Consider the following 26,726-nt stretch of genomic DNA (forward strand, 5'->3'; position numbering starts at 1 on the left):
TTTTCTCATTTAAGTAGCGTGTAGAATCAAGTCTTTTAAGAATTCATTTTTTCTTCATAATATTTACTCAGTTAAGGTTCAAAAATAAATTTTATCTTAAAATCATATTTTTAACACAGTAAGACAGTAAACTATTTTAGGAAGTCAACTCCCATTGTGCTCTGTGGCTGTTATTCTAATAAATATACACAATAGTGAACTGCATCTACAGAGGTGTCCCAAAGTAAACAAGCAAGAGACATTGCAAATGTGTAATTGAGCGTTAAATGATAAGGTGCTAATGAGGAAAGGAAGCTGGGCACATATTAAGAAAGGAGATTGAGATGTTGGATAGCCAACTTAGGAAGGACTGAAAATATTTAAAGTGGTTTGTAGGTAATGAATATTTCCAATTTAGATGTTAATCCATCTGGAATTTTTACATCCTTTGCCAGCTGAAACAAGAAAGTGAAGGGACAATTAAATTTCACAGTCAGTGCACAGTGACAGAAAAAGTAACTACACCTCACCTTGTAGCAGCAGTACCTGGAAGCCCTGGCCCACCAGAGAAGCATTGAGGGGGATTTCTGAAAAGCCAGATTCCCGAGTCCTGTGAGTTGAAGCATGAAAGTTCTGGCAAGTTGTGAGTAGCATTGGGACAGAGTACAGTGTTATTTTAGTGTACTTTAGTTCTTTCACCAAAGCCCTTGTCCAAAATAGAAGGAATTATTGAAAATGTTCAAAAGCTAGAAAATGATGTATGCAAAGGGCTGACAAGAAAAGTTCAGTGTGATTAGGTCTCTTGAAGTAAGGTAAGAGCCTCAGAGGAAACAGTAAGAAAGGATAATCATTAAGATAGTAAAATAGGCAAAGCAGAAATCACACATGTATACATAGAAGCATACACATGCAAACCATTAGAATGCATACATTTTAATATTTTCAGTGCTACCAGTTTCTAGATAAATTAATCACTAAGTGTTTTCTGCCAGGACATTTAATTGAGACACTATCGATAAAACTAGGAATAGTGCCACATGAATTCAATGGGATCTTTTAAGTACTCTTCAGTTCTTTTCAAAACTGTGCCTATTTAAATCAATTTATATTCAATCTGTGCTCTAACTTTAAAATTTATTGAAATAATCTTTGAGACTGCTAATTGTTTCATCAGAAAGTCTGCAATGAATCATTGTTCAACCTCTAAAAATAAAATGTTTTTAAATGTATTGATTGATGTCATTATTTGAAATACACTCGTCCAATACCTCAGAATTAAGACTCATTCAAGGAATATTCATTTCTATAAAGTATATAATAATGCACTGATTGGGAGGTGTTACATGTTCTGCCTATTGTTCCATTAGGAATTCTAGCCAAGGAGAGGTATATTAACCTGACTAAAATCTTTCTGTGTACAGTGGTGGAATTAGAAAGTAAAATCTTTCTGGGTACAGTGGTGGGATTAGTTTTCCTCTAAATATGTGGAACTTTAAACAGACACACAGACTCACAGGGTATGGGTAAAACCTGAGCAAGTTTTAATGTTGACTTCCTTCCCATCCCATCCCAGTGTCTGTCCTGAAGTCCAGTGGAGAAAAAAGAGGAGAAACTTTATCCAAAAAGTGGAGTAAAGATTTATAGTTTATTAACATTCAATAAAGGGTTTAGTGCAGAGTGATGGTAGAAAATGGAAGATAAACATGGAAGATTGTCAAGGAAGCCAAGTTCTTCAGTTAGGATCAGGAGAGGAATAGCACTTCTCTCAGCAGGTCACAAAAGCGTTAGAGGACCGGTCCCATGAAGATCCTATTGTCTCAGAACATTCTGGAGAGGTGTTCATCAGACTTTCCTGTTAGAGCCAATTGGTGTGGTCCTAATCTGTCAAGTATGGCCAGACATTCAGGAGTTGGGTTACGTGGACATGACATGCTTGCTCAGGCTTTTAGAGGCTAAATTCAAAATACTTCATTATGATCAAATTGACTCATTCGGCTTGATACATAGGACCCACCGACTTCAACTACTTTAAGGGACAGTGTTATGAGCCAAGGAACAAAAATATCGTCACAGATTGGAATTAGAATAGGCAGGGTGATGCCCTAAGGCTGAAAGATGGCATTATCCTGGGGATCCTTTACCGAAGGATGGGATAGTGTAGGTCATGAATAGAAATCGCTATTGGTAACTTTATCATTCTCAAAGGGAACAGTGGGTTTACAGACTCCAACACTGCAAGTCTATTAACAATCTTTTTCCAGTATAATAACACTTTTTTCTTTATAGGTCCTTTAACCCTCACCTAAGGATAGTCAGGTTGAGTGTGCCTGCTCTTTAATAGACAGCTAATGTAATAAAGGCCAACATGTTTCAAAAAACATTGTCAGTATTACATTTTATATTGTTTACAACCATGGCAACTGATTAAAGAAGAATAGTTCCTAAGGGAATAAAATTGATTCTATATGGATTTATATTTTCAGCAGCTAGTGCACAGCCTACTTTGTAGAGAAATACAAAATCAGGTTTGGGATTAACTTTTTCTTATAATGTTGCCATCCCATACATCAAAGTGCCTCATTTGGTGCTTATACAGCAAAGACCCAATAAAAACATGAGTAAAGGGAAAACTGAGTCTTTTTGATTTGATTGTCCTTAGTGCTATTTAATTTACAACAGCCTGAAATGGAAACTCACAAATCCAATTGTTTAATCAGAGTACCATCTGGGTTCCAGTGACCAAAGTGTAATGACCTATTTTGGGTAACTTCAAATTACTTTACCCTACAAACCTGAAATGTAACAAAGAGTAGGTCAAAACAAAACTAAAAGGGTGTCTTTTAAAGTTTTGTTTACCTTTAAAAGCAACACATAAGGGACCACTATGCCCCTTTAGTAATTACCCAAGGATCATGAGAAATGACAAAGGTTATTTAATAACATAAAAACAGCACAAAAACAAGCTATATAACTGTCTGTTTTGTACAAACATTTGATTTGAATCTGATTCTTTTTCACAAGAATGACTCAACGTTGCAGCATCCTGAGACATATTTAAGGGTCATCAAAGTTTGTCAATATACTATTGATCCCAAAATTTAAAATTATGTTCCCATAAACCGATATATCAAATTCCAGGCATCCCCTGAAGGTACTTTTTTAGCTGATGAAAGAGTGTGTCTGACTTGCAGGTAGCCATTAAAATGCATGCCAAATGGAACAATATTTCCAAAATTCTAAAAGCAAACTTTTAACACCATGAAGTTGAGTCTCACAAGTCCAGATAGTGAGAAATGAATATAATGAAGTTCAAAGTAAATTGGACTACACAAAAATGAAAATCTTCTCTCTAAAAGTAAAATTAATATTATACGACAGGCTGGGAAAATAGGCACTTCATTTCACAGTGTAGAAAGTATTTATGAATTTTATTCCACAAACCTGTATGTGCAAAAACCAATCCAAAACAAACAAAAACTGGTTATTTGAACTCCAACTCTTATCCCACCAGTCTGAGAGGAAATTTAAACTTAATCATTATTTGTTCTTTCCTTATTTAGCTACTAGGGTTGTACGAAGGTCTGAGGGATCAGAAAAAATAGGGGTACCCCACCGATCTATAGTCTACACTGGTCAAGATTGTTACACTCATTGCTCACTTAGTCTCTTGCGGTGACTCTGCAACTTCTGTGTCTTGTGTAGCTATGGAAATCTTTGTCAAAGCAGGGAGCCCAGATACCTAGGGTCATATCCACGGTGGTCACAGTACCTCCCTGGGTGCTGGGTGGGCATAGGTCCCTGCTGCTTTAAGTAACCACAGTTCCTCATATCCTTTCCTATTCCTGGTGAATATCTCTCTCTCTCTCTCTCTCTCTCTCTCTCTCTCTCTCTCTCTCTCTCTCTCTCTCTCCTGTTAAGCTCTTGTACTTCTGTCCTCACCTCATCCCATATAAAATGTAATTACCTCTTTCCTTTCCCTTTGTGAAAATTGTGTCAAAGAGCTTAAGCAAAAAGTAAACAAAAATCCAGCATGAGATTTTGACACAATTTTTACCTTGAGTTCCACTGTATAACCTTTGTACCTGCCCAAGGAAAAGGACCCATCCATAAACTTGGGGAGAGTAAATTCAGTTAGAACAAATTAAGACCACAATTACTTATCCTGTCACCTACATATGAAAAAATAATTCAACTTAATGTAATCAAAGAAATGAACATTTCAAAGTGAAACATTATTATTGCAATGATAAGGAAGTACAGAAATGTCTAATCACTTCTCATTACTCTCTCTACAGTCCCCTCCCTAGTACCCTGACCCTTTCCTTTGTGCCCGGTTGCAGCTTCCAAACAATTGTCCCTTCTAAGTCATTGTCTCTCTTTCCTTGGTAGTCTCCACTGTTGAATCTCTTGCTATCAGACTATACTATCCATTACTCATCCTTGTTTCAGTCATGAATAGACCTCCACATCATTCCTCTTCATTCCTTAAAAATTTTAATGCTGGCTTGCTGTCATTTCCTCCAACACTATTTCTAATTCTTGATAAAGTTAATATCTACTTAGATGATTCTGTCAATATCCTTTGGCCTGTAATCCATGGCTTACTATCCAATTAAACTTGACCACATTATCTCAGCCACCCACCTCCAGAGTAATACACTCTAGACTGTATCATTACCATTAATTATACTTTTACAAGCTTAGGTTCAATTGTTCCAGTCTCAGACCACCACCGTCATTTTCCAACTGACTCCATCACTGGACTCCAAAAATTCTTTGACTTCATATGGACCCACAATTCAATGATCCTAACATCTTTTTACTGCCCTTCACCCTCACTCAGAGAAGTTCTCAATCCCTTATTGGCTCAGCTAACATTTCGTGGTATATCAACATAATCAATCCTATGCATGGGCCCTTAACTTCATTGCCTTTCTTTAGCTTAGCAAAATTATAAATTTCCTTGAATCATATTCTTTGTCTCCTCCACACCCACATCAGTGCAGCGGATTGTGGCTATAGAAAACACACAACTGTGCTAACTTGTCTCATTTTGAATTCATTCCTGAAAGCCACCAGTGGGCTGGCAATGCAACTCAGTAATTTATACAACATTTCCCTATTCCACTCACTCTTCCCACTTACATATGGGAAGATGAAAATTTCATATTTTCTCTTCTGTCCTTAATCTTCTAAAATCTGCCTCCACTGATTCTCCTTCTCACCTAATGACCTGCATTCTTCACTGAGAAAATAAAAGCAATCAGTAGCTCCCACCATCTTATCCACCCATGTATTAAGTTGATTCTCTGCAATTCCTCTTCTACAAATCATTTTTATAGTAATTCCAGTCAGATTTTCATTCCCATCATTCCACAGAAAGAGCTGATGAGTTCTTTGCAAGGTCATCAATGACCTCTACATTGTTAAATACAGTGCCAGTTTTTCCCAGTCCTCTTTCATTTAACATATCAGCAATGTTTGGCAAAATTGATCAGTCCCTCCTCCTTGAAATAATTTCTTCTCTGGCCACTGGGATACCACTCTCTCCTGATTTGTCTCCTACATCACTAGTGCAGTTGATTGTGGCTCTACAGTCATGAACAATTTTGCTAACTGGTCTCATTTCTTCCTGTCTCCTCTTCTGATTTCTTTTCATCTCCGTGATCTCTAAATGTTGTAGTATCTCAGGGTTCAGTTCTAGTATATTATATCTCTTCTATCTACAATTTCTCCTTAGGTGATAACATTTATTCTAGTGCATTTTAATGTCATCTATACACAGACAACATCCAAATAATTACTTCCAGTCTGAACCACTCTTCAGAGCTCCAAACTCATGTAATCTACAGCTTATATGATATATTCATTTTTGGCAGAATTCTCCAACAAAACCACTTGTGCCTGAAGATTTCTTTTTGGGGAGTAGCTGTGAAACTATGAATTAAATTTTTTAATGGTTATAGGGCTGTTAAGATTGTTTAATTCATCTTGGTTGAGTTTTAGTAGTGTATTGTTTTTGAGGAGTGGTCCAATTATTTTAAGTTGCTGGATCCTTAGTGATATTCCCTGCCTCAGTCTTGGTAGTGGTGATTTATGTCTTCTATCTCTTTATTTTTGTATGTCCTGCCAGAGGCTTATCAATTTTATTGACTTTTTGAAAACCTTGTCTTTGTTTTGTTGATTTTCTAGATAGTTTTCCAATTTTCACTTTTATTGATTCTTGCTCTTATTTTTATTATTCTCTTCCTTCTGCTTTTTATAGATGCATTTTGCTCTTCTTTTTCTATTTCCTTGAGGTAGGAACTTACATTATTGGTTTGAGACATTTCGTTGTTTACAGTGCAAGTATCTAGTGCTATAAGTAATTTAAAACCTAATTCTGTCATTGTATTATTTTTTTTTCTTCTAGTTCTTTCTTCTAGTTCTCTTTTCTTGACTTCCTGTGGGCTACTTGGCCATTTCAGTTTATTTATAATGATTTTTAGTGTATTGCTTTGTATAATTTTTTGGTGGTTACACTGGGTATTAAAATATACTTATTGGTTCTTTACACTAATAATGAAATATCAGAAAGGGACTGTAAACAAACAATTACTTTTAAAATTATATCAAAAACATAAAATATTTAGGAATAAACCTTACCAAGGAGGTGAAAGACTTATATGCTGAGAACTACAAAACATTAATAAAGGAAATTGAAGTTGGAAAGATATCCTATGCTCTTGGATTGGAAGAATTAATATCGTTAAAGTGGCCATACTACCCAAAGCAATCTACAGATTTAGTGTGATCCCTATCAAATTACCTGTGACATTTTTTACTGAGCTAGAACAAATAATCCTAAAATTTATATGGAACTATAAAAGACCCAGAATTGCCAATGCAATCCTGAGGAAAACAAAAAACAAAGCAGAACACATAACCTTTCCAGACTTAAGACAATACTACAAAGCTACAGTAATCAAAACAGCATGGCAATGGCACAAAAATAGACATACAGATCAATGGAACAGAATAGAGAGCCCAGAAATCAACCCACACACTTATGGACAATTAATCTTTGAAAAAAGAGGCAAGAATATACAATGGGGAAAAGACAGTCTCTTCAGCAGATGGTGCTGGGAAAGTCAGATAGCCACATGTAAATCAATAAAGTTAGAACACACCCTCACACCATACACAAAAGTAAACTCAAAATGGCTTAAACACTTACATAAGACAAGGCACCATAAAACTCCTAGAAGAGAACATAGACAAAACATTCTCTGACATAAATTGTACCAATGTTTTCTTAGGTCAGTCTCCCAAGGCAATAGAAATAAAAGCAAAAATAAACAAATGGGACCTAATCAAACTTACAAGCTTTTGCACAGCAAAGGAAACCATAAACAAAATGAAAAGACATTCTACAGACTGGGAGAAAATATTTACAAACAATGCGACTGACAAGGGCTTAATTTCCAAAATATACAAACAGGTCATACAGTTCAATAACAAAAATAAACAAACAACCCAATCTAAAAATGGGCAGAAGACCTAAATAGACATCTCCCCAAAGAAGACATACATATAGCCAATAGGCACATGAAAACATGTTCATAATCACTAATTATTAGAGAAATGCAAATCAAAACTACAATGAGGTACCACCTCACACTGGTCAGAATGGCCATCATTAAAAAGTCTACAAATAATAAATGCTGGAGAGGGTGTGGAGAAAAGGGAACCCTCTTACACTGTTGGTGGTCTTGTAAATTTGTGCAGCCATGTGGAGAACAGTATGGACCCTCCCAAAAAAACAAAGATAGAGTTACCATATGATCCAACAATTCCACTACTGGGCATATACCCAGAAAAAACAAACTTCAAAAAGATACATGCACCCCTATGTCCATAGCAGCACTATTTACAATAGCCAAGGCATGGAAAAAACCTAAATGTCCATCTCCAAAGAAATGGATAAAAATGTGGTACATATATACAACGGAATATTACTCAGCCTCAAAAAAAAAGAAAGAAAGAATGCCATTTGCAGCAACGTGGATGGACCTAGAGATTATCATACTAAGCAAAGTAAGTCATAAAGAGAAAGACAAATGCCATATGATATCACTTATATATGGAATCTGAAATATGGCACAAATGAACCTATCCATGAAACAGAAACAGGCTCACAGACATAGAGAACAGACTTATAAACTTGTGGTTGCCAAGGGGAAGGGGGTGGGGGAAGGAATTACAGGGAGTTTGGGATTAGCAGATGCAAACTATTATAAATAAGATGGATAAACAATGAGGTCCTACTATATAGCACAAAGAACTATATTCAATATCCTGTGATAAACCATAATGGAAAAGAATATGAAAAATATATGTGTATAACTGAGTCACTTTACTGTACAGCAGAAATTAACACAACATTGTATATCAACTATACTTCAAAAAAATTTAAATTATATATATACTTATGGGATTCATCATAGCCTAATGATATCAACATTTGACCACTTGAAGTAAAATGTGAAAACCTTACTTCCATTTAGGTCCCTTTACCTTCTCCATTTTAAAATATCTTTAACTTGAGTATCAGATTGTGCTTTAGTCTTCAACTATCATTTTTAGATAATGGCATGTAAATATCATTATAATTTATACAACTCATGAGGGAAGGGATAGTTTATTGTATTATCATATTTCTGGCTCTTTCCTTTTTTCTTCCTTCTTCCTGAGTCTCCAGATTGCTTCTCGTATCATTTCCTTTCTGTTTGAAAAACACCCCTTCACCAATCTTTCAGTGTAGCTCTTCTAGAGACCAATCCTTTTAGTTTTCTTTAATCCTAGAATGAATTTACGTATTTCTACCTTTATTCCTGAAGACTATTTTCACATGATATAGAATCCAAAATTGACAGTTCTCTTATTTCAGCACTTGAAAAATATGTGCCAGTTCCTTTTGACCTCCGTGGTGTTAGATGAAAAAACTGCTCTCATTCTAGTTGATGCCCCTCTATAGGTAATACATTTTTTTCTTTCTGTCTCCTTTCAAGACTTTTTCCTTTGCCTTTTGTTTTCAGAAGATTATTCTGTGCCTTGGAGTGGATGTCTTTGGATTAATTACTTTTGAGTACCATCAAGGTCCCAGATGGAGAGAAGAGAAAGAGAGGGTAGTATGGAAAATAATATAAAGAAATAATGACAGAAAATGTCCAAATATGGTGAAAGACATAAGCCTAACAATTCAAGAATCTGATTAAACTCTTAGAACTGTTTTTACAGCATCCCATGTGTTTTGGTATGTTGTTTTTACATTTTCATTTCTTTAATATATTTTAAATTTCCCTTTTGGTTTCTTCTTTGATTCATTGGTTGTTCAGGAAAATGTTGTTTAATTCCATATATTTGTAAATTTTCCAGTTTCTTCATTTTGATTTCTAGTTGCATACCATTGTGGTCAGAAGTGATATTTGGTATGATTTTAGTCTTCTTAAATTTGCTAAGACTTGTTTTGTGGCCTATTATATGATGTATCCTGGAAAATGTTCCATTCATGCTTGATAGTAATGTGTATTCTGCTGTTGGTAGATGGTAGAATGTCCTGTATGTGTCTGTTAGATTCATTTGTTCTAAAGTGTGGTTCAAGTCCAGTGATACCTTGCTTATTTTCTGTCTGGATGATCTATCCATTTCTAGAAATGGGGTATTAAAGTTCGATACTATTATTTTATATTGTCTATTTCTCCCTTCAGATCTGTTAGTATTTGCTTAATATATTTAGGTGCTCTGATGTTAAGTATGTATATATTTACAATTGTTATCTCTTCTTGTTTAGTTGACCTCTTTATCATTATATAGCGACCTTCTTTGTCTCATTATTTTTCTTGGCTTAAAATCTATTTTACCTGATATAAGGACAACTATCCCTTTTCCTTTTTGGTTTTCACTTGCATGGAATATCTTTTCCTTTACTTTGAGCTTAAGTGTGTCCTTAAAGCTGAAGCAATTCTCTTGTAAGCAGCATATACTTGGATGTTTTTTTTCAATCCATCCAGTCATTCTATGCCTTTTTATTAGAGAATTCAATCTATTTATATTTAGAATAATTATTGATATATAAGGACTTACTAATATCTTATTAATTGATTTCTAGCTGTTTTGTAGTTCCCTTGTTCCTTGCTATCTTTCTTACTGCCTTCGTTTTTGAATTGGTGATTTTCCACTGTGGTATGCTCTGATTCCCTTCTCTTTATTTTTGTGAGTCTACTATGGAGTTTAGCTTGTGGTTACCATGAAACGTACATAAAATATCTTATATTTAAACACTCTATGTTATGCTGGTAAAAACTTAACTTCAATCACATACAAAAACTGTACCCTTTTACTTCCCCCTTTATGTTTTTAATGTCACAATTTACCACTTTTTATACTATGTATACATTAACAAATTATAGTGGCTACAGTTATTTTTAATACTCTTGTCCTGTAATCTTTATACTATAGTTAAGTAGTTAACACATCATCATATTACAGAATTAGAGTGGTCTTAATCTAACTGTGTATTTACCTTTACCACTGAATTTTGTATTTTCACATGTTTTTGTCACTAAATAGTGTCCTTTCATTTCCTTTTTTTTTTTTTTTTTTTTTTTTTTTTTACAGTACGCGGGCCTCTCACTGTTGTGGCCTCCCCCGTTGCGGAGCACAGGCTCCGGACGTGCAGGCTCAGCAGCCATGGCTCACGGGCCCAGCCGCTCCACAGCATGTGGGATCTTCCCGGCCGGGGCACGAACCCGTGTCCCCTGCATCGGCAGGAGGACTCTCAACCACTGCGCCACCAGGGAAGCGCCTTTCATTTCTTTTTGAAGAACTCCTTGCAGTATTTCTTGTAAGGCATGTCTAGTGGGGATAAATTCCCCAAGCTTTTGTTTGTCTGGGAAAGTCTTTATTCTCTTTCATTGAAGGATAACTTTGCCAGATAGAGAGTTCTTGGTTAGCAAATTTTTTTTTCCTTTCATCACTTTGAATATATCATCCTACTCTCTCTTGGCCTGTAAGTGTTCTGCTGAGAAATCCACTGATAGTCTAATGAGAGTTCTTTTGTAGATTACAAACTTCTCTTCAACTTGCTGCCTTTAAAATTCTTTCTTTGTCGTCATTTTGGCAGTTCTATTACAATGTGTCTTGGAGAAGATTGTTTTGGATTGAAATAATGGTGTGACCTATTAGTTTCATGAATTTGGGTGTCTAAATCTCTCCCCAGTTCTCAGCCACTATTTATTTAATAAGCTTTCTGACCCCTTCACTCTCTCTTTGCCTTCTGGAATTCCAATGATTTGTATATTGGTTTCTTTTATGGTCTCTGATAGATCACATAGGATTTTTTCACTCTTTTTGTTGTTCTCTGACCGGGTTATTTCAAAGTCCCTATCCTCTATCTTGCTGATTCCACTGATTCTTTCTTCTGTTTGACCTATTCTGCTGTTTATGTTCTTTACTGCAGTTTTTTTCATTTTATTCATTGAATTCTTCAGCTCTGACTGTATGTTTGGTTCTTTTTTATGATTTCTCTTTGTTAAATTTCTCATTTTGATTGTGTACTGTTTTCTTGATTTCATTGAATTGCCTGTGGGTTTTTTTGTAGTTCACTGAGTTTCCTTAAAACAGCTATTTTGAATTCTTTATTGTATAAATCATAGATCTCCATATCTTTGTGTTTGGTTACTGGAAGATTATTGTGATCTTTTAGTGCTGTCATGTTTCCTTGATTTTTCATGTTCCTTGGAGGTTTGTGTTGCTGCTTTCACATTTGAAATAACAGTTACCACCTCCAATCTTTACTAACTGCATTCAGGGTAGAAATACCTTTAATCAGTCCTGCTGTAAATTCTGAGAGTCTCTCAGACCTTGTATGGATACAGCTGTTCCCTGCTTCCTGTTCCTTCTTGTGGCAGAATTCTTAAGCTTGTATGGCTTCTCTTGATCCTACAGTGCATCAGGCCAGTTGCTGATAGTCTCTCTTTTGCTTTCTTGAAGGAGATACTACAGCTCAAGTTTGTGCTTTCTCCCTTGCCCACAAACCCTGGCCTGCTTTCTGTGAATGTTCCCTAGTCTTCTTCCAAATCACACTCTCATGGTCACCACAGGGAGCCAGCTACAGAGTTGGAGGAGGTGTGGATTTGGTATGCAATACACTGTGGGTGTCTATGGGCCAGTCCAGGGGATCTGTGGTTGAGATTTTCCCTACAGCTTCTGGGTAGATTTCCTAATTGAGTCCAGAATGCAGTCAGTAGGAATCATGTCCTTTTAATACCCTCCAGGAATCTTTTATGCCACTCCCCTGATCTGTTTCTTCCTCCCAGTAGTGGAGCTCACAAGTTAATACTCTAGATGCTATGAGGGAGAAATGAGTCTCTTTGGCAGTGTCCCACACAGCTGGGAAAGCCAGGTGTTTACCCATCTACTCTCCCATTCTCCTCTGGGAGAGATCACAGGCTCAAGTCAGCGTCCTCCAGTTGTTTGCAGACCATAGGCGATAGGGACTAGAACCAGTTCATTGTCTCCTGCAAATTCCAAACCAGTACCAAGGTCTGTCTGACTTCTATCCAATGTACAGGTGGATGAGACTCCTCCCAGGTGCTTTGGCATATTGTGCTGGATCTCAGAGAGGCGATTTTGTTCATAGATGGTTGTCAAAGTTTTGTTGTTGAAGTGGGAGGACAAATACGAAGGACGACTTATGGTACCATGATAGTGATGCCCAGATGACTCCAACATTTGATTCATCTTACTTTTGGCATCTGTTACTTATCTTTTCTTATTCAAGTTATGATTTCCCTGATTCTTGGTATGATAGATTTATATTTCCTATACATTTTATTGATTATGTTAGGAGACTCGCATTTAAATCTTTTATCTAAGCAGGAAGCCATCATGCCTAGATTTAACACCAAAGTCCTGGTCTACTTTTGTGATCTGTGGTTACAATGACAGTTTATTTATTTTCAGAGTCTTTGCAGTATTATTTTGGTCTGTTTGGTTTATCTGGTGCTGCTGTAGCTCCCACCTGCTGCTGGGGTGGAAGATGTTTCCCTAGTCCTAGGTACCTGGTTCTCTGGGTAGTCCTAGGTACCTGGTTCTCTGGGTAGGAGAGGGGAGTCTCAAACCATGGTCCAAAGAGGCTTCCCTGGCAATGAGGTTGTTGTAGCATAGTTTCCTCTGTCTGTGGATGATGGAGTGTATATCTCTGGCTGGTCAGTTGTTGTAGGAGCTCATCTACTGGTGAACTAATGTCTCTGGGCTGGGAAGGGGAGTCTCATGCTAGTGGAGACAAAGGAGCTTTCCAGGCTGGGCTGATTATTGTGGTGGAACCCCTCTTGCTGGTGTTACCAGGCTACCCCCAGTATTTTCCAGTGTGGGATTGGAGTCTCTGGCCCAGCGGGGTGAAAGAGTGCCTCCTTTGTTCACTTATTTCTCATGAGGTTACTGATAAATTTCCTTTTCTAGTAGTGTTGGGCTTTCTTGATGTTGTCAGAGGGACTCTCTTTAAATCTGGGGGAGAAATGATCCTATCTGGGCTATCTCTTTTTACTCAGCTGAGGATTGGGAATACTTATGATAACTTGCCACTGTGTTGTTTCTCCAGTCTTGGGAGTCCCAACAACCTTGCCTCCCTATTACCACCTTTTAGAATTCTTTGGTTGCCAAATGCACTGTAAATTCAGAGTTTATAGCTGTACCTGGTGGAAAGGGGCAGGGAGAAATGAGTCTGCTCCATCTTGTCCCTAAAACTTGCAGTGGCCTATATAATGCATCCATACATCATTTTATTGTCTTTCCTTCCTCTTTTTCTCACTCTACCAACTCTCCAACTCCTGCTTTCTGAGATCATCTCTCAAATAAACTATCTGAATCCATATCCTTGTATAATGTTCTCCTTTCAGTGCCAAACTAATACAAGCCCAATAGACTAAAATAGGCTAAAAACATGAACAATAAGGTCATCAAAAGAAATATGAATAACTTATAAACTTATTAAATATGTTTGGCCCACTCATAATGAAAAAAACACAGGAATGAGAACCAAAAAAACCCATTTTTTATCTGTCAGATTAGCAAAGGTTAAAGATTTTGATATTATGCCACTTTTGTGTTCTATTGTTACAATCTCTTTGCAAGGCAATCTGACAATAGCATTCAGCACACACATTCCCTTTGAACCAGCAATTTTACTTGTAGAAATATATACTACAGATATACTCAGACACAGTTATATGCACAAGAATGTTTGTTGCAGGATTGGTTGTAATAAAGTACTGGACTGAGGGAAAAATACTGAATTTCTATCCGCAGGTGATTGGTTTAAAAAGTATAGTAAGCCTATGCAGCAGAAAATATGCCATTAACAAAAATGGAGTTTATCTATGTGGGCCAATATGGAAAATCAGATTCATTAAAGGGATTACACAAGGTGCAAAAATGTATATAGTATAATTAAGAATCATATTATTTATATTACCTACTATATTACATAATAACTTTTACCATTAACATACAATGTCTCTGAGAAAGGAAAAACAGTTTCTGATTGGGTAAAACATCTTTTTATCTATCCTGTTGTACTCTTAGAATTTTTAGTCATGCCCGTATATTACTTTTTCAATTACAAAATAATTCACCAAATAATGGATGTTGTGTTCCTCAATTGTAATTGAAATTAATCTTCAGTTTAATTTAGTGTAGCAGTTTCAGAGAGAAAAACAATTTGTTCTATAGCTCTTGTGCATAGAAAATACACATACACACACAAATGCACACACACACACCAAAATGTTAAAAGTAATTATCTACATAGAGGTAGGACTATATATTATCTTATTTATTCTTCATACTTTTCTGAATTGTTTGTATTACTTTAATAATAAAGTAACAAAGTCCTCTCCCCTCAAAAAATATTTTCATAAGCTCTGCGTGGCATGTTTGGGTGGCACCATCACCCTCTTCACTGGAAAACTCCTTTATGCTATTACCAGCTATTCCTTTTCCCTTGATTCCTCTACCTTGCTCTAATTGCTGCTTTTGGAGCAAACTCAGGCAGCACAAGAGAGAAAAGGAGTTCCTTCACCTGGACTTGAGCTTAGGCCTCTAATGCAATATCAAGGGGGAATATAATTTTTCCCTGAGATTAGATGAAATTACAGCTGTTTGATATTTGTATTATAGTTCTGCTGCACTTGGTTATTTTAAATAAGCGTTGTAACAAAATCAGAAAATAGGAATAGCACCTGTTTTCCTGTTAGACCTTAGGAAGAAAACTACTCTTAAACTTGCTTTTCCTGTGAACCATACTAGCCACTAAGTGGCGCTATAGGCTCAAGTATGAGAAATAAGGGACAAGTTCAATTATTTTATGAAAATAGATATAGTGATGTTTTTGGAATATTCCAAGAAAACTGACAAATATTCAGGCCGATTTTCCTCCCAAAATTTTACTCCTTTGCTCAAAATTAGTATTCAGAAACTGAGATGTTGAAAGACTGGATGAGTTCACTAGAAGGCCTAGGGGTGGGTTATACAGGTGACACTTGTTTCATTATTCTACTTCATACCAGATTATTAAAAACAATTGCAGTATTATAGAACGTACAACAATTTTAGTATCATATAATTTTGTCTTTTTCTTTTAAAATTCCAGCTTCCTGCATGCCATTCCACTATGAACCTGTGATTATGGAAAGAATAACTTTGCACACCAGGAGACTACAAAAGAAAATGCTTTAAGTTTATTTCATATTTAATAGAGTTTTTATTAAATGATTCTATTCTAAACTGATAACACTTAGCATTACTTTCTCAATATTTTATTGCCTACAGTAGTGGCTCTTAACTGGGGACAATTTTGTTCCCCAGAGGTCATTTGGCAATGTCTGAAGATAATTTGCATTGTCACAAATGAGTGAGGTGGGTGCTACTAGCATGTAGTGTGTAGAGACCAGGGATGCTAAAGAGGATGTACTTTATATTTTCCCTAATTCATTTCCATTACCTTTTGTGATCCTTGATACTACAATGCAAAGAAGAAAAAAAAGTTGGAAGACAACCCTCAAAATGGGAGAAAATATTTGCAAACGAAGCAACTGACAAGGGATTAATCTCCAAATTATACAAGCAGCTCAATATCAAAAAAACAAACAACCCAATCCGAAAATGGGCAGAAGACCTAAATAGACATTTCTCCAAATAAGATATACAGATTGCCAACAAACACATGAAAGGATGCTCAACATCACTAATAATTAGAGAAATGCAAATCAAAACTATGATGAGGTATCACTTCATAACAGTCAGAATAGCCATCATCAAAAATTCTACAAACAATAAACACTGGAGAGGGTGTGGAGAAAACGGAACCTTCTTGCACTGTTGGTGGGAATGTAAATTGATACAGCCACTATGGAGATCAGTATGGAGGTTCCTCAAGAAGCTAAAAATAGAACTACCATACAACTCTGCAATCCCACTACTGGGCATATACCCTGAAAAAATCATAATTCAAAAAGAGTCATGTAACACAATGTTCATTGCAGCACTATTTACAATAACCAGGACATGGAAGCAACCTAAGTGTCCATCTAGAGGTAAATGGATAAAGAAGATGTGGCACATAGATACAATGGAATATTACTCAGCCATAAAAAGAAACGAAATTGAGTTATTTGTAGTGAGGTGGATGGACCTAGAGTCTGTCATACAGAGTGAAGTAAGTCAGAAAGAGAAAAACAAATACCATATGCTAACACATATATGTATATGGAATCTAAAAAAAGAATGGTTCTGAAGAACCTAGGAGCAGGACAGGAATAAAGACGCAGACGTGGAGAATGGACTTGAGGACAAGGGGAGGGGGAAGGGTAAGCTGGGACGAAGTGAGACAGCGGCACAGACATATATATACTATCAAATGTAAAATAGATAGCTAGTGGGAAGCAGCTGCATAGCACAGGGTGATCAGCTCCGTGCTTTGTGACCACCTAGAGGGTGGAATAGGGAGGGTGGGTGGGAGGGAGACGAAAGAGGGAGGAGATATAGGGATATATGTATACATATAGCTGATTCACTTTGTTATACAACAGCAACTATCACAACATTGTAAAGCAATTGTACTCCAATAAAGATGTTTTAAAAAAAAAAGTGAGAGAGACAGAAGGGAGGAAGGGAGAGAGGGAAGGAGGAAGGAAGGAAGGAAGGAAGGAAGGAAGGAAGGAAATGAAAAAAATTGTAAGTGAATTGCTTAAGGCCATCTGAGTTAAAAGCTCTTCTGACTTTAAGGCCCTTTCAGAAAGCCACACTATCTCTTTGAAAATCAATACGCAATGCTACAACAATTTTGAAATTGTTGTTTGAATGGCTTCCATATGGATATATAGGTGAGTTTTTATGTAAATAATCATACATATATATAACTAATATGAGCTGCTATTTGTTGAACTTACTATGTGTCAAATTCTGTGCTTGAGCAAGTTATATATATTATTGATATTAAAATTGCAGTAGCCCCAAAAGTTGATATATTTTCTGCTTTACAGATGACAAATTGAGGTTCAGGGAGGTGAAATAACTTGTCCAAGTTCATAGGGCCTATAAGTAGAAGAATCAGGGTTTAAATCTAAGGTCTGCTGACCCAAGATCATGGGTTATTTTTCCTATTTTTAATATACTTTATTTTTAGATCAGTTTTAAGTTTACAGCAAAATTGAATGGAATCAAGTCCATGTTTTAAACCACTATCTCATTTCATACCACCTCTCGCATAAAGACTACTCCCATTACACACATGAGCACCTACATACACACACATATACCTATAGATGCTAACTGCACTACATATATATGTAATTGAGAAGTGTGGTAGCAGAGATTGCTCCTAATATGCATTTTTCTCAAGCCTACTACAAGCCCTTCGATTCAATCAGCCAAATAATAGTATTTTTAGTTGGAAATGTAGCTCCCTAGAATAAAGAATAAATTTCTGAGCCTCCCTATGTATGACATGTGATTAAGTTCTGGCCAATGAGATGAAAGCAGAAGTGTCACATGACATCTTCCAACAACCTTCTTTATAAAAGTGCTGAAGGTTGCATGTTGCACGTTTTTCTTTATCTTTTCATCTGTCCTGCTGCCTGGAACGTGGTTGATGCTTTAGACCTAAAGGTAAGGGCCCCACCCAGCAAGGTAGAAAATGAACTGGAGGAGCTTAAGTTCTCTAAGATTTCATTGATCAGAGCTGCCATGTCACCCCTGACATATGAAACTCCAGATTTTACATGAGAGAAATACATTTCTAAAATATTTAAGCAATGGAAATTTTGAATTTTTTAGTCACTGGCCGCAGATTCTAATCCTAAACATCATAAGGATAAAATATTTTTCAAAAGGAGAACTAAAGGCCAGGAATGCAGTCAGGCCTTAGGCCCTATTGACTATATCAGAACACTGCTTTCCCAGACAGGATCACACAGTCTTCAAATCTATGGTGTCTTCTCCCCAACAATATTGCCCCAGATACAGCTGAAAAGATACACAGTCTCAGTAAAAGAATCTTGACTCCATGAAACTAAATCTGATTTCATTTTTTCATATAAACACCCTTCTAAACACATCTGACAGATATGTGGAGGAGATTGAGTCTGTGTTGACTAGACCATAGCAGCGCCATCTTTGATCAAGGCCCTTATTAGATGCAATTCATCTCCTAGGAAAGAACTTAACCTTGAACACTAAAGGTTTATGTGCCCTGCATAGAAGTATATCTGACAAACTATATGCAGAGAGTATGACAGAAGAGACTTTAGGGCCCTGCAAATGAACCCAGTCTAGCAACATGAGTCACCCATGTAACAGAGACAGAAGTTAGAGAACAGTAAGTATCGGTACAGTATGTGGCCTTCTGACAACATTAAGGCATACTCAGTCCAAGACGATTGAACTCACCTTAACCCCACTCCCAAGAAGCACCTTTGTGTCCTAGGAGAAGAAATAGCTGTGAGCATAAAACAAAATGTGTTATAGCACAAGAGTTATTGCATATTTACTGTTAGACTTTTCTAAACCAGCACAGAGATGTGATAAAAAGGCATTTCCTTATAGTTCCAAGTTTAAGACCAAGAGATGATTATAACAAATGAATATATCAAAAGCACATTGTGATGGTGAAAATAATGACTCAGGCAAAATCTAAGTTGTAGTTTGGAGTACTGAGGTTGCATAAGTGACCAGTGGCATTTGGACAGGAGATCCATGAAGCTGGACATTGGTCAAGTTTGCCCCAAATGGTGGCAGCAGTAACTAGCACTTATAGGTGGAGAGTGTCAGCAATAGGAATCACCTGCATCTGTGCAGTGGCAGCAAGGTAACAATGGTGAGAATGGATGAATTCAGGATGTGACACATGTCACGTTAAGAATAGCCTTAAAAGCAGTCCAGGTGGAGCTTGATTCAAAATTTACCAGCTTTTCTGGAGTATCTAGTATTTTTTTAGTAACTCTTCTAGGTGCTGGTGACATAGCAGTGAACAAAAGAGACAAAATCCTTGTCTTCGTGGAACTTATTTTCTAGGAGAGTGAGACACTAAATAAGGAAAATTAATAAGTACAGTATAGAGTATTTTAGAAGATGAAATATTACAGAAAAATAAAACATGCTGAAGGGGAGGAGTGCTGGAATTGTTGGCTGCAATTTTAAAGAGGGTGGTCAGGGTAAGTCTCACTGAGTTAATATTTGAGCAAAGATTTTAAATAGGTGAGGGAGCAAGTCATATGTCTATTTCAACAAAAAACATTACAGAAAGAGGAAATAGCAAGCACAAAGGCTCTGAGGTTGGAACATGCCTAGTAAGTTCAAGGAGCAAGGAGGTTAAAGTTGCTGTAGTTGATGGAGATAACAAATAGTAGAAGAAGAATTCATAAAGTTAAAGTCTAAACCACTTAAAGGACTTTGGATTTTATTCTGAGAGGATGTCATTAGATGGTTTTATGCAGAAGAAACATGAACTGACTTAAGTATTAAAAGGATTACTCTGACTTTTTGAAAATAGACTGTAGGAGAGCAAGAACTGTTTTATACTTTAGATTCCACATATAAGTGAAAACATACAGTATTTGTCTTTCTCTGTCTGACTTCACTAAGCATAATACCATCCAGGTCCACCCATGTTGTCACAATGGCAAAATTTCATTCTTTTTATGGCTGAGTAATATTCCATTGTGTGTATGTGTGTGTGTGTGTGTGTGTGTGTGTGTGTGTGTGCGTGTGTATCTCCTTTATACATTCGTCTATTGATGGACACTTAGGTTGCTTCCATATCTCAGCTATTGTACATAGTGCTTGTATGAGCATTGGGGTGCATGTATCTTTTTGAATTAGAGATTTCTCCAGGTATATGACCAGGAGTGGGATTGCTGGATTATATGGCAGTTCTATTTTTACTTTTTTTGAGGAATCTCCATACTGTTTTCCAAAGTGGCTATACCAGTTTACATTCCCACCAACAGTGTACTAGGGTTCCCTTTTCTCCACATCCTTGCCAACATTTATTATTTGCTGTCTTTCTGATGATAGCCATTCTGACAGGTGTGAGGTGATATCTCATTGTGGTTTTGATTTGCATTTCTCTTATGATTAGTGATGCTGAGCATCTTTTCATGTGCCTATTGGCCATCTGTATATCTTCTTTGCAAAAATGTCTATTCAGATCTTCGGCCAATTTTTAATCAGGTTGGTTTTTTTTTATATTGAGTTGGATGAACTCTTTTATATTTTTTGGCTGTTAACCCCTTATCAGGCATATCATTTACAAATATCTTCTCTCATTCAGTAGTTTGTCTTTTTGTTTTATTGATGGCTTCCTTAGCTACACAAAAGCTTTTAAGTTTAATTAGATCTCATTTGTTAATTTTTGCTCTTGTTTCCCTTGGTGGAGGAGATAGGTCCAAAAAAATATTGCTAAGATTTATGTCAAAGAGTGTACTTCGTGCATTTTATGTTTTATTTTAGGTATTTTATGATTTCTAGTCTTACATTTAGGTCTTTTTTTCTTTACATCTTTATTGGAGTATAATTGCTTTGCAATGGTGTGTTAGTTTCTGCTTTATAACAAAGTGAATCAGTTATACATATACATATGTTCCCATATCTCTTCCCTCTTGAGTCTCCCTCCCTCCCACCCTCCCTATCCCAGCCCTCTAGGTGGTCACAAAGCACCGAGCTGATCTCTCTGTGCTATGCAGCTGCTTCCCACTAGCTATCTATTTTACATTTGGTAGTGTATATATGTCCATGCCACTCTCTCACTTTGTCACAGCTTAAATCTATTTTGAGTTTATTTTTGTACGTGGTGTGAAAAATGTTCTAATTTCATTCTTTTACATGTAGCTATCCAGTTTTCCCAGCACCACATATTGAAGAGACTATCTTCTCCATTGCATATTTTTGCTTCCTTTGTCATAGATTAATTGAACATATTATGTGGGTTCATTTCTGGGCTCTCTACTCTGTTCCATTGATCTATGTATCTGTTTTTGTGCCAGTACCATACTGTTTTGATTACTATAGTTTTGTAGTATAGTCTGAAGTCAGGGAGCATGATCCCTCCAGCTTTCTTCTTTTTTCTCAAGATTGCTTTGCCTATTTGGGATCTTTTGTGGCTCCATACAAATTTTAGGATTATTTGTTTTAGTTCTATGAAAATTTTCATGGTATTTTGATAGGGGTTGCATTAAATCTGTAGATTGCTTTTGATAGTATGGACATTTTAACTGTATTAATTCTTCCAATTCATGAACATGGGATATATTTCTATTTATTTTATCACCTTCAGCTTCCTTCATCAATATCTTATAGTTTTCAGAGTATAGCTCTTTTACCTCCTTGATTAAATTTATTACTAGATATTTCATTCTTTTTTATGTTACTGTAAATGGGATTGTTCTCTTTCTGATAGTTTGGTATTAGTGTATAGAAATTCAACAGATTTCTGTATAGTAATCTTGCATCTTACAACTTCACTGAATTAATTTATTAGTTCTAATATTTTTTGGTGGAGATTTTATGGGTTTCTATATATAGTATATCATATGCAAATAGTGATAGTATTACTTCTTCCCTTCCAATTTGGATACTTTTTATGTATTATTCTTGTCTAATTGCTGTGGCTAGTACTTCCAATACTATGCAGAATAGATATGATGAAAGTGGTCATCATTGTCTTATTCTTCATCTTAGAGGAAAGCTTTCAGCTTTTTAACATTGAGTATGATGTTAACTGTTGGTTTGTCATTTATGGCTTTTATTATGTGGAGGTACATTTCCTCTATACTCACTTTGTTGAGAGTTTCTATCATAAATTGATGTTGCATGTTGTCAAAAGCTTTTTCTGCATCTATTGAGATGATCGTGTGATTTTTACACTTCATTTTGTTAATATGTGTCACACATTGATTTGCAGATATTGATCTTGCATTCCTGCATCCCTAGAATAAATCCCACTTGATCACGGTGTATGATACTTTTTATATATTGTTGAATTCAGTTTGCTAATATTTTGTTGAAGATATTTTGCATATATATTCATCAGGTATATTAGCCTGTAATTTTGGGGTTTTGTAGTGTCTTTCTCTGGTTTCCATATCAGGGTAATGGTGTCCCCATAGAATGAATTTGGGAGTGTTCCCTTCTGTTAATTTTTTGGAATAGTTTGAGAAGGATAGGTATTACCTCTTCTTTATATGTTTGGTAGAATCCCCCTGTGAAGCTATCTCATCCTGGACTTTTGTTTGTTGGGAATTTTTTGATTACTGATTCAATTTCAGTGCTAGTCATCAGTCTGTTCAGATTATCTATTTCTTCCTGATTCAGTTTTGGAAAATTGTATGTTTCTATGAATTTATCTATTTCTTCTAGATTGTCCAATTTGTTTGCTTATAATTGTTCATAGTATTTTCTTATGATATTAGTATTTCTGTGATATCAATTGTAACTTCTCCCCTTTCATTTCTTATTTTGTTTATTTGGGTCCTTTCTCTTTTTTTCTAATGAACCTGGCTAAAGGCTAATCAATTTTTTTTATCTTTTTAAAAAACCAGCTCTTGGTTTCAATGATCTTTCTATTTGGTCAGAGATCTCTATTTTATTTCCACTCTGATCTTCATTGTTTCCTTCCTTCTTCTAACTTTGGATTTTGTTTGTTCTTCTTTTTCTAATTTTGTTAGATGGTAGGTTAGGTTGTTTACTTGAGGGTTTTTTTTTGTTTCTTGTGGTATGACTTTATCACTATAAACTTCCCTCTTAGAACTGCTTTTGCTGAGTCAGATAGAATTTGGAAAGTTGTGTTTTTATTTTTGTCTCGAAGTATTTTCTGATTTCCTTTGATTTCTTCATTGACCTATTGGTTGTTTAGTAGTATGTTGTTTAGTATTTACATTTTCATGTTTTTCCCATTTTTCTTCCTGTAACTGATTTCTATTTTCATATCCTTGTAGTCAGAAAAGATGCTTGGTATAATTTCTGTCCTCTTAAATTTGTTGAGACTTGTTTTGTGGCCTAGCATGTGATTTATCTTGGAGGACATTCCATGTGCATGTGAAAAGAATGTGTATTCTGCTGTTTTTGGATGGAATGCCCTGTAGATATCTTTTAAGTCCAACTGCTATAATGTGTGTGTCATTTAAGTCCACTGTTTCCCTACTGATTTTCTGTCTGGATGATCTGTTCATTGATGTAAGTGGAGTGTTAAAGTCCTCTACTATTATTGTATTCTTGTCAGTTTCTCTTTTTATGTCTATTAATATTTGCCTTATATATGTAAGTTCTACTATATTAGGTGCATATACATTTACTAAAGTTATATCCTCTTGTACTGATCCCTTTATCACTATATAATGCTCTTTTTTGTCTTTTATTATAGATTTCTTTGTTTTAAATTCTACTTTGTCTCATATGAGTATTGCTACCCCAGATTTCTTTTCAATTCCATTTGCATGGAATATCTGCTTCCATCCCTTCACTTTCAGTCTGTCTGTGGCCTTAGCTCTGAAGTGAGTCTTTTGTAAACAGAATATAGATGGTTTGTTTTTTTATCCATTAAGCCACCCTGTGTCTTTTGATGGGAGCATTTCATCCATTGACACTTAAAGTGATTATTGACAAGTAAATACTTACTGCCATTGTGTTATTTGTTTTCTGGTTGTTTTTGTAGTTTTTTTCTGTTCTTTTCTTCTTTTAGTCTCTTCCCTTGTGGTTTGATGATTTTGTTTATTGTTATGTTTTTGTTTCTTTCTCTCTAGTTTCTGTTTATCTACTGTTGGGTTTTGATTTGTGGTTACCATGGAGTTCATATGTGCTGACCTATAACCATATCTAACCTGTTTTAAACTGATAATCATTTAAGTTCAAACACATTCTAAAAGCTCTACATTTTTTACTCTCCCCTCCATGTTTTGTGTTTTTGATGTCATATTTTACATCTTACTGTCTATCTATTAACTATTTATTGTAGTTATATTTGATTTTACAATTTTGTCTTTTAATCTTTGTACTAGCTTATTTAAGTGGCTGATCCACAGCCTTTACTATACATTTGCCTTTACCAGTATGATTTTTCCCTTCCTATAACTCATTTTTCTTGTTGTAGCCTTATCTTTTTCACTTAAAGCAGACCCTTTAACACTTCTTATAAGTTCAGTTTAGTATTGATGGACTCTTAGGTTTTTGCTTGTCTAAGAAGCTCTTTATCTCACCTTCAATTCTGAATGATAACCTTGCTAGGCAGAGTATCCTAGGTTGTAAGTTTTTCCCTTTCAGCACTTTAAATATATTATGGCACTCCCCTCTGGCCTGCAAAGTTTCTGCTAAAAAATCAGCTGATAGACTTGTGGGGGTTCCCTTGTATGTGACTCTTGTTTGTTTTTCTCTTGCTGCCTTCAGAATTGTCATTTTTTCTTTAACTTTTGCCATCTTAATTATATGTCTTGTTGTGGGTCTATTGGGTTCATCTTGTTTAGAACTCTGTATTTCCTGTACCTGGACATATATGTTTCCTTCTTCAGGTTCAGGAAATTTTCAGCCATAATTCCATCAAATAATTTTTCTACCCCTTTCTCTCTCTCTTCTCCCTCCAGGACCCCTATAATATGAATGTTAATACATTTTATGGGGCTTCCCTTGTGGTGCAGTGGTTAAGAATCCACCTGCCAATGCAGGGGACACGGGTTTGAGCCCTGGTCTGGGAAGACCCCACATGCTGTGGAGCAACTAAGCCCATGCACTATAACTACTGAGCCTGTGCTCTAGAGCTCACGAGCTACAACTACTGAAGACTTCATGCCTAGAGCCCATGCTCCACAACAAGACAAGCCACCACAATGAGAAGCCTGTGCACTGCAATGAAGAGTAGCCCCCACTTGCCACAACTAGAGAAAGCCTACTCACAGCAACAAAGACCCAACGCAGCCAAAAATAAATTAATTAATTTTAAAAATATATGTTTGATGTTTCTCCAGAAGTCCCTTAAACTATTCTCATTTTTAAAATTTGTTTTCCTTTTTACTGTTCTAATTGGGTGACTTCCATTATTCTATTTTGCAGATCACTTATGCACTCTTCTGTATCACCTAATCCACTGTTAATTCCCTCTAAAGTATTTTTCATTTCAGTTATTGTATTCTTCAGCTCTGACTGTTTCTTTTTTATATTTTCTGGTTATTTGTTAAAATTCTCACTATGTTCATCTAGTCTTTTCCTCACTTCAGTTAGTATTCTTATTACTATTGTTTTGAACTCTTTATCAGGTAATTATCTCTGTTTCATTAGGGGTTTTTTTCAGTGATTTTTCCCCCTTGTTCTTTAATTTGAAACATGTCCCTGTGTCTTTTCATTTTGTTTAACTTTCTCTGTCTCTGTGAAATTAGGTGAAATATTTACCCATCCCAGTCTTCAAGGTGTGCCCTTGTGTGGGAGTATCTCTATGCAATCTGCTTGTGCACAGTGGGTTTGGTGGAAGAGCTGGACCTGAAATGAGCATGGGCTGCATCTTTCCCTGGGGTGTGCTGGCAGCCACCACCTTAGTGGGAGGTAGGGCTGGAGTCAGAGGGACTAGAACCAAAGCCAGGTGCAAGTCAGGACTTTTCCTAAGCTTAGTGGCTGTCATCCCCTTATCATGGGTGGGGTTGGGGGCTGAGGAGCTGGAGCAGGAGCCCTCAGGGAACTGGGTTTCTCCTTGGTATAAAGGCAGTCTCCATCTTGGTCTGGGACATGGCTGGGGCTTGAGGGCTTGGTGCTGCACTTCTGTGCTGGTTTCACTTTTCCCCTGGTATGCATACCTTAGTTAGAGGCTGGGTCCTGGCCAGAGGGGTGGGTACTACACCACTGAGCAGCCCCCACCCTCTCCCAAGTGTGTAGAGGAATGCATGCTCCTGCAGTGGCTGTCTCTGCCCTGGAGCTAGCTTCACTTTCTCTGGAGTGTGTACAGGGACATGCAAGCTGGTAATCGCTGCCCAGCTCTGGTCAGAGGCAGGGTCAGGTCTGAGCTGCCTCTATTCCCTTCAAGTGTGTGCATTCTCATTGGCAATGGTAGGCTCCGTCTCAGTGGGGAGCAACACCGGAGCAAGAGGGGCTGGAGTAGGAGCCTGGTGTGGGCTGGGGGTGTGCTGCAGCAGTCCTGGAAAACTGGCCAGAACTCTAGGCAGTTTTCAATCTGC

Source organism: Stenella coeruleoalba (genome assembly GCF_951394435.1).
Source record: "Stenella coeruleoalba genome assembly, chromosome: X".
In the NCBI taxonomy this organism is placed as follows: Eukaryota; Metazoa; Chordata; class Mammalia; order Artiodactyla; family Delphinidae; genus Stenella; species Stenella coeruleoalba.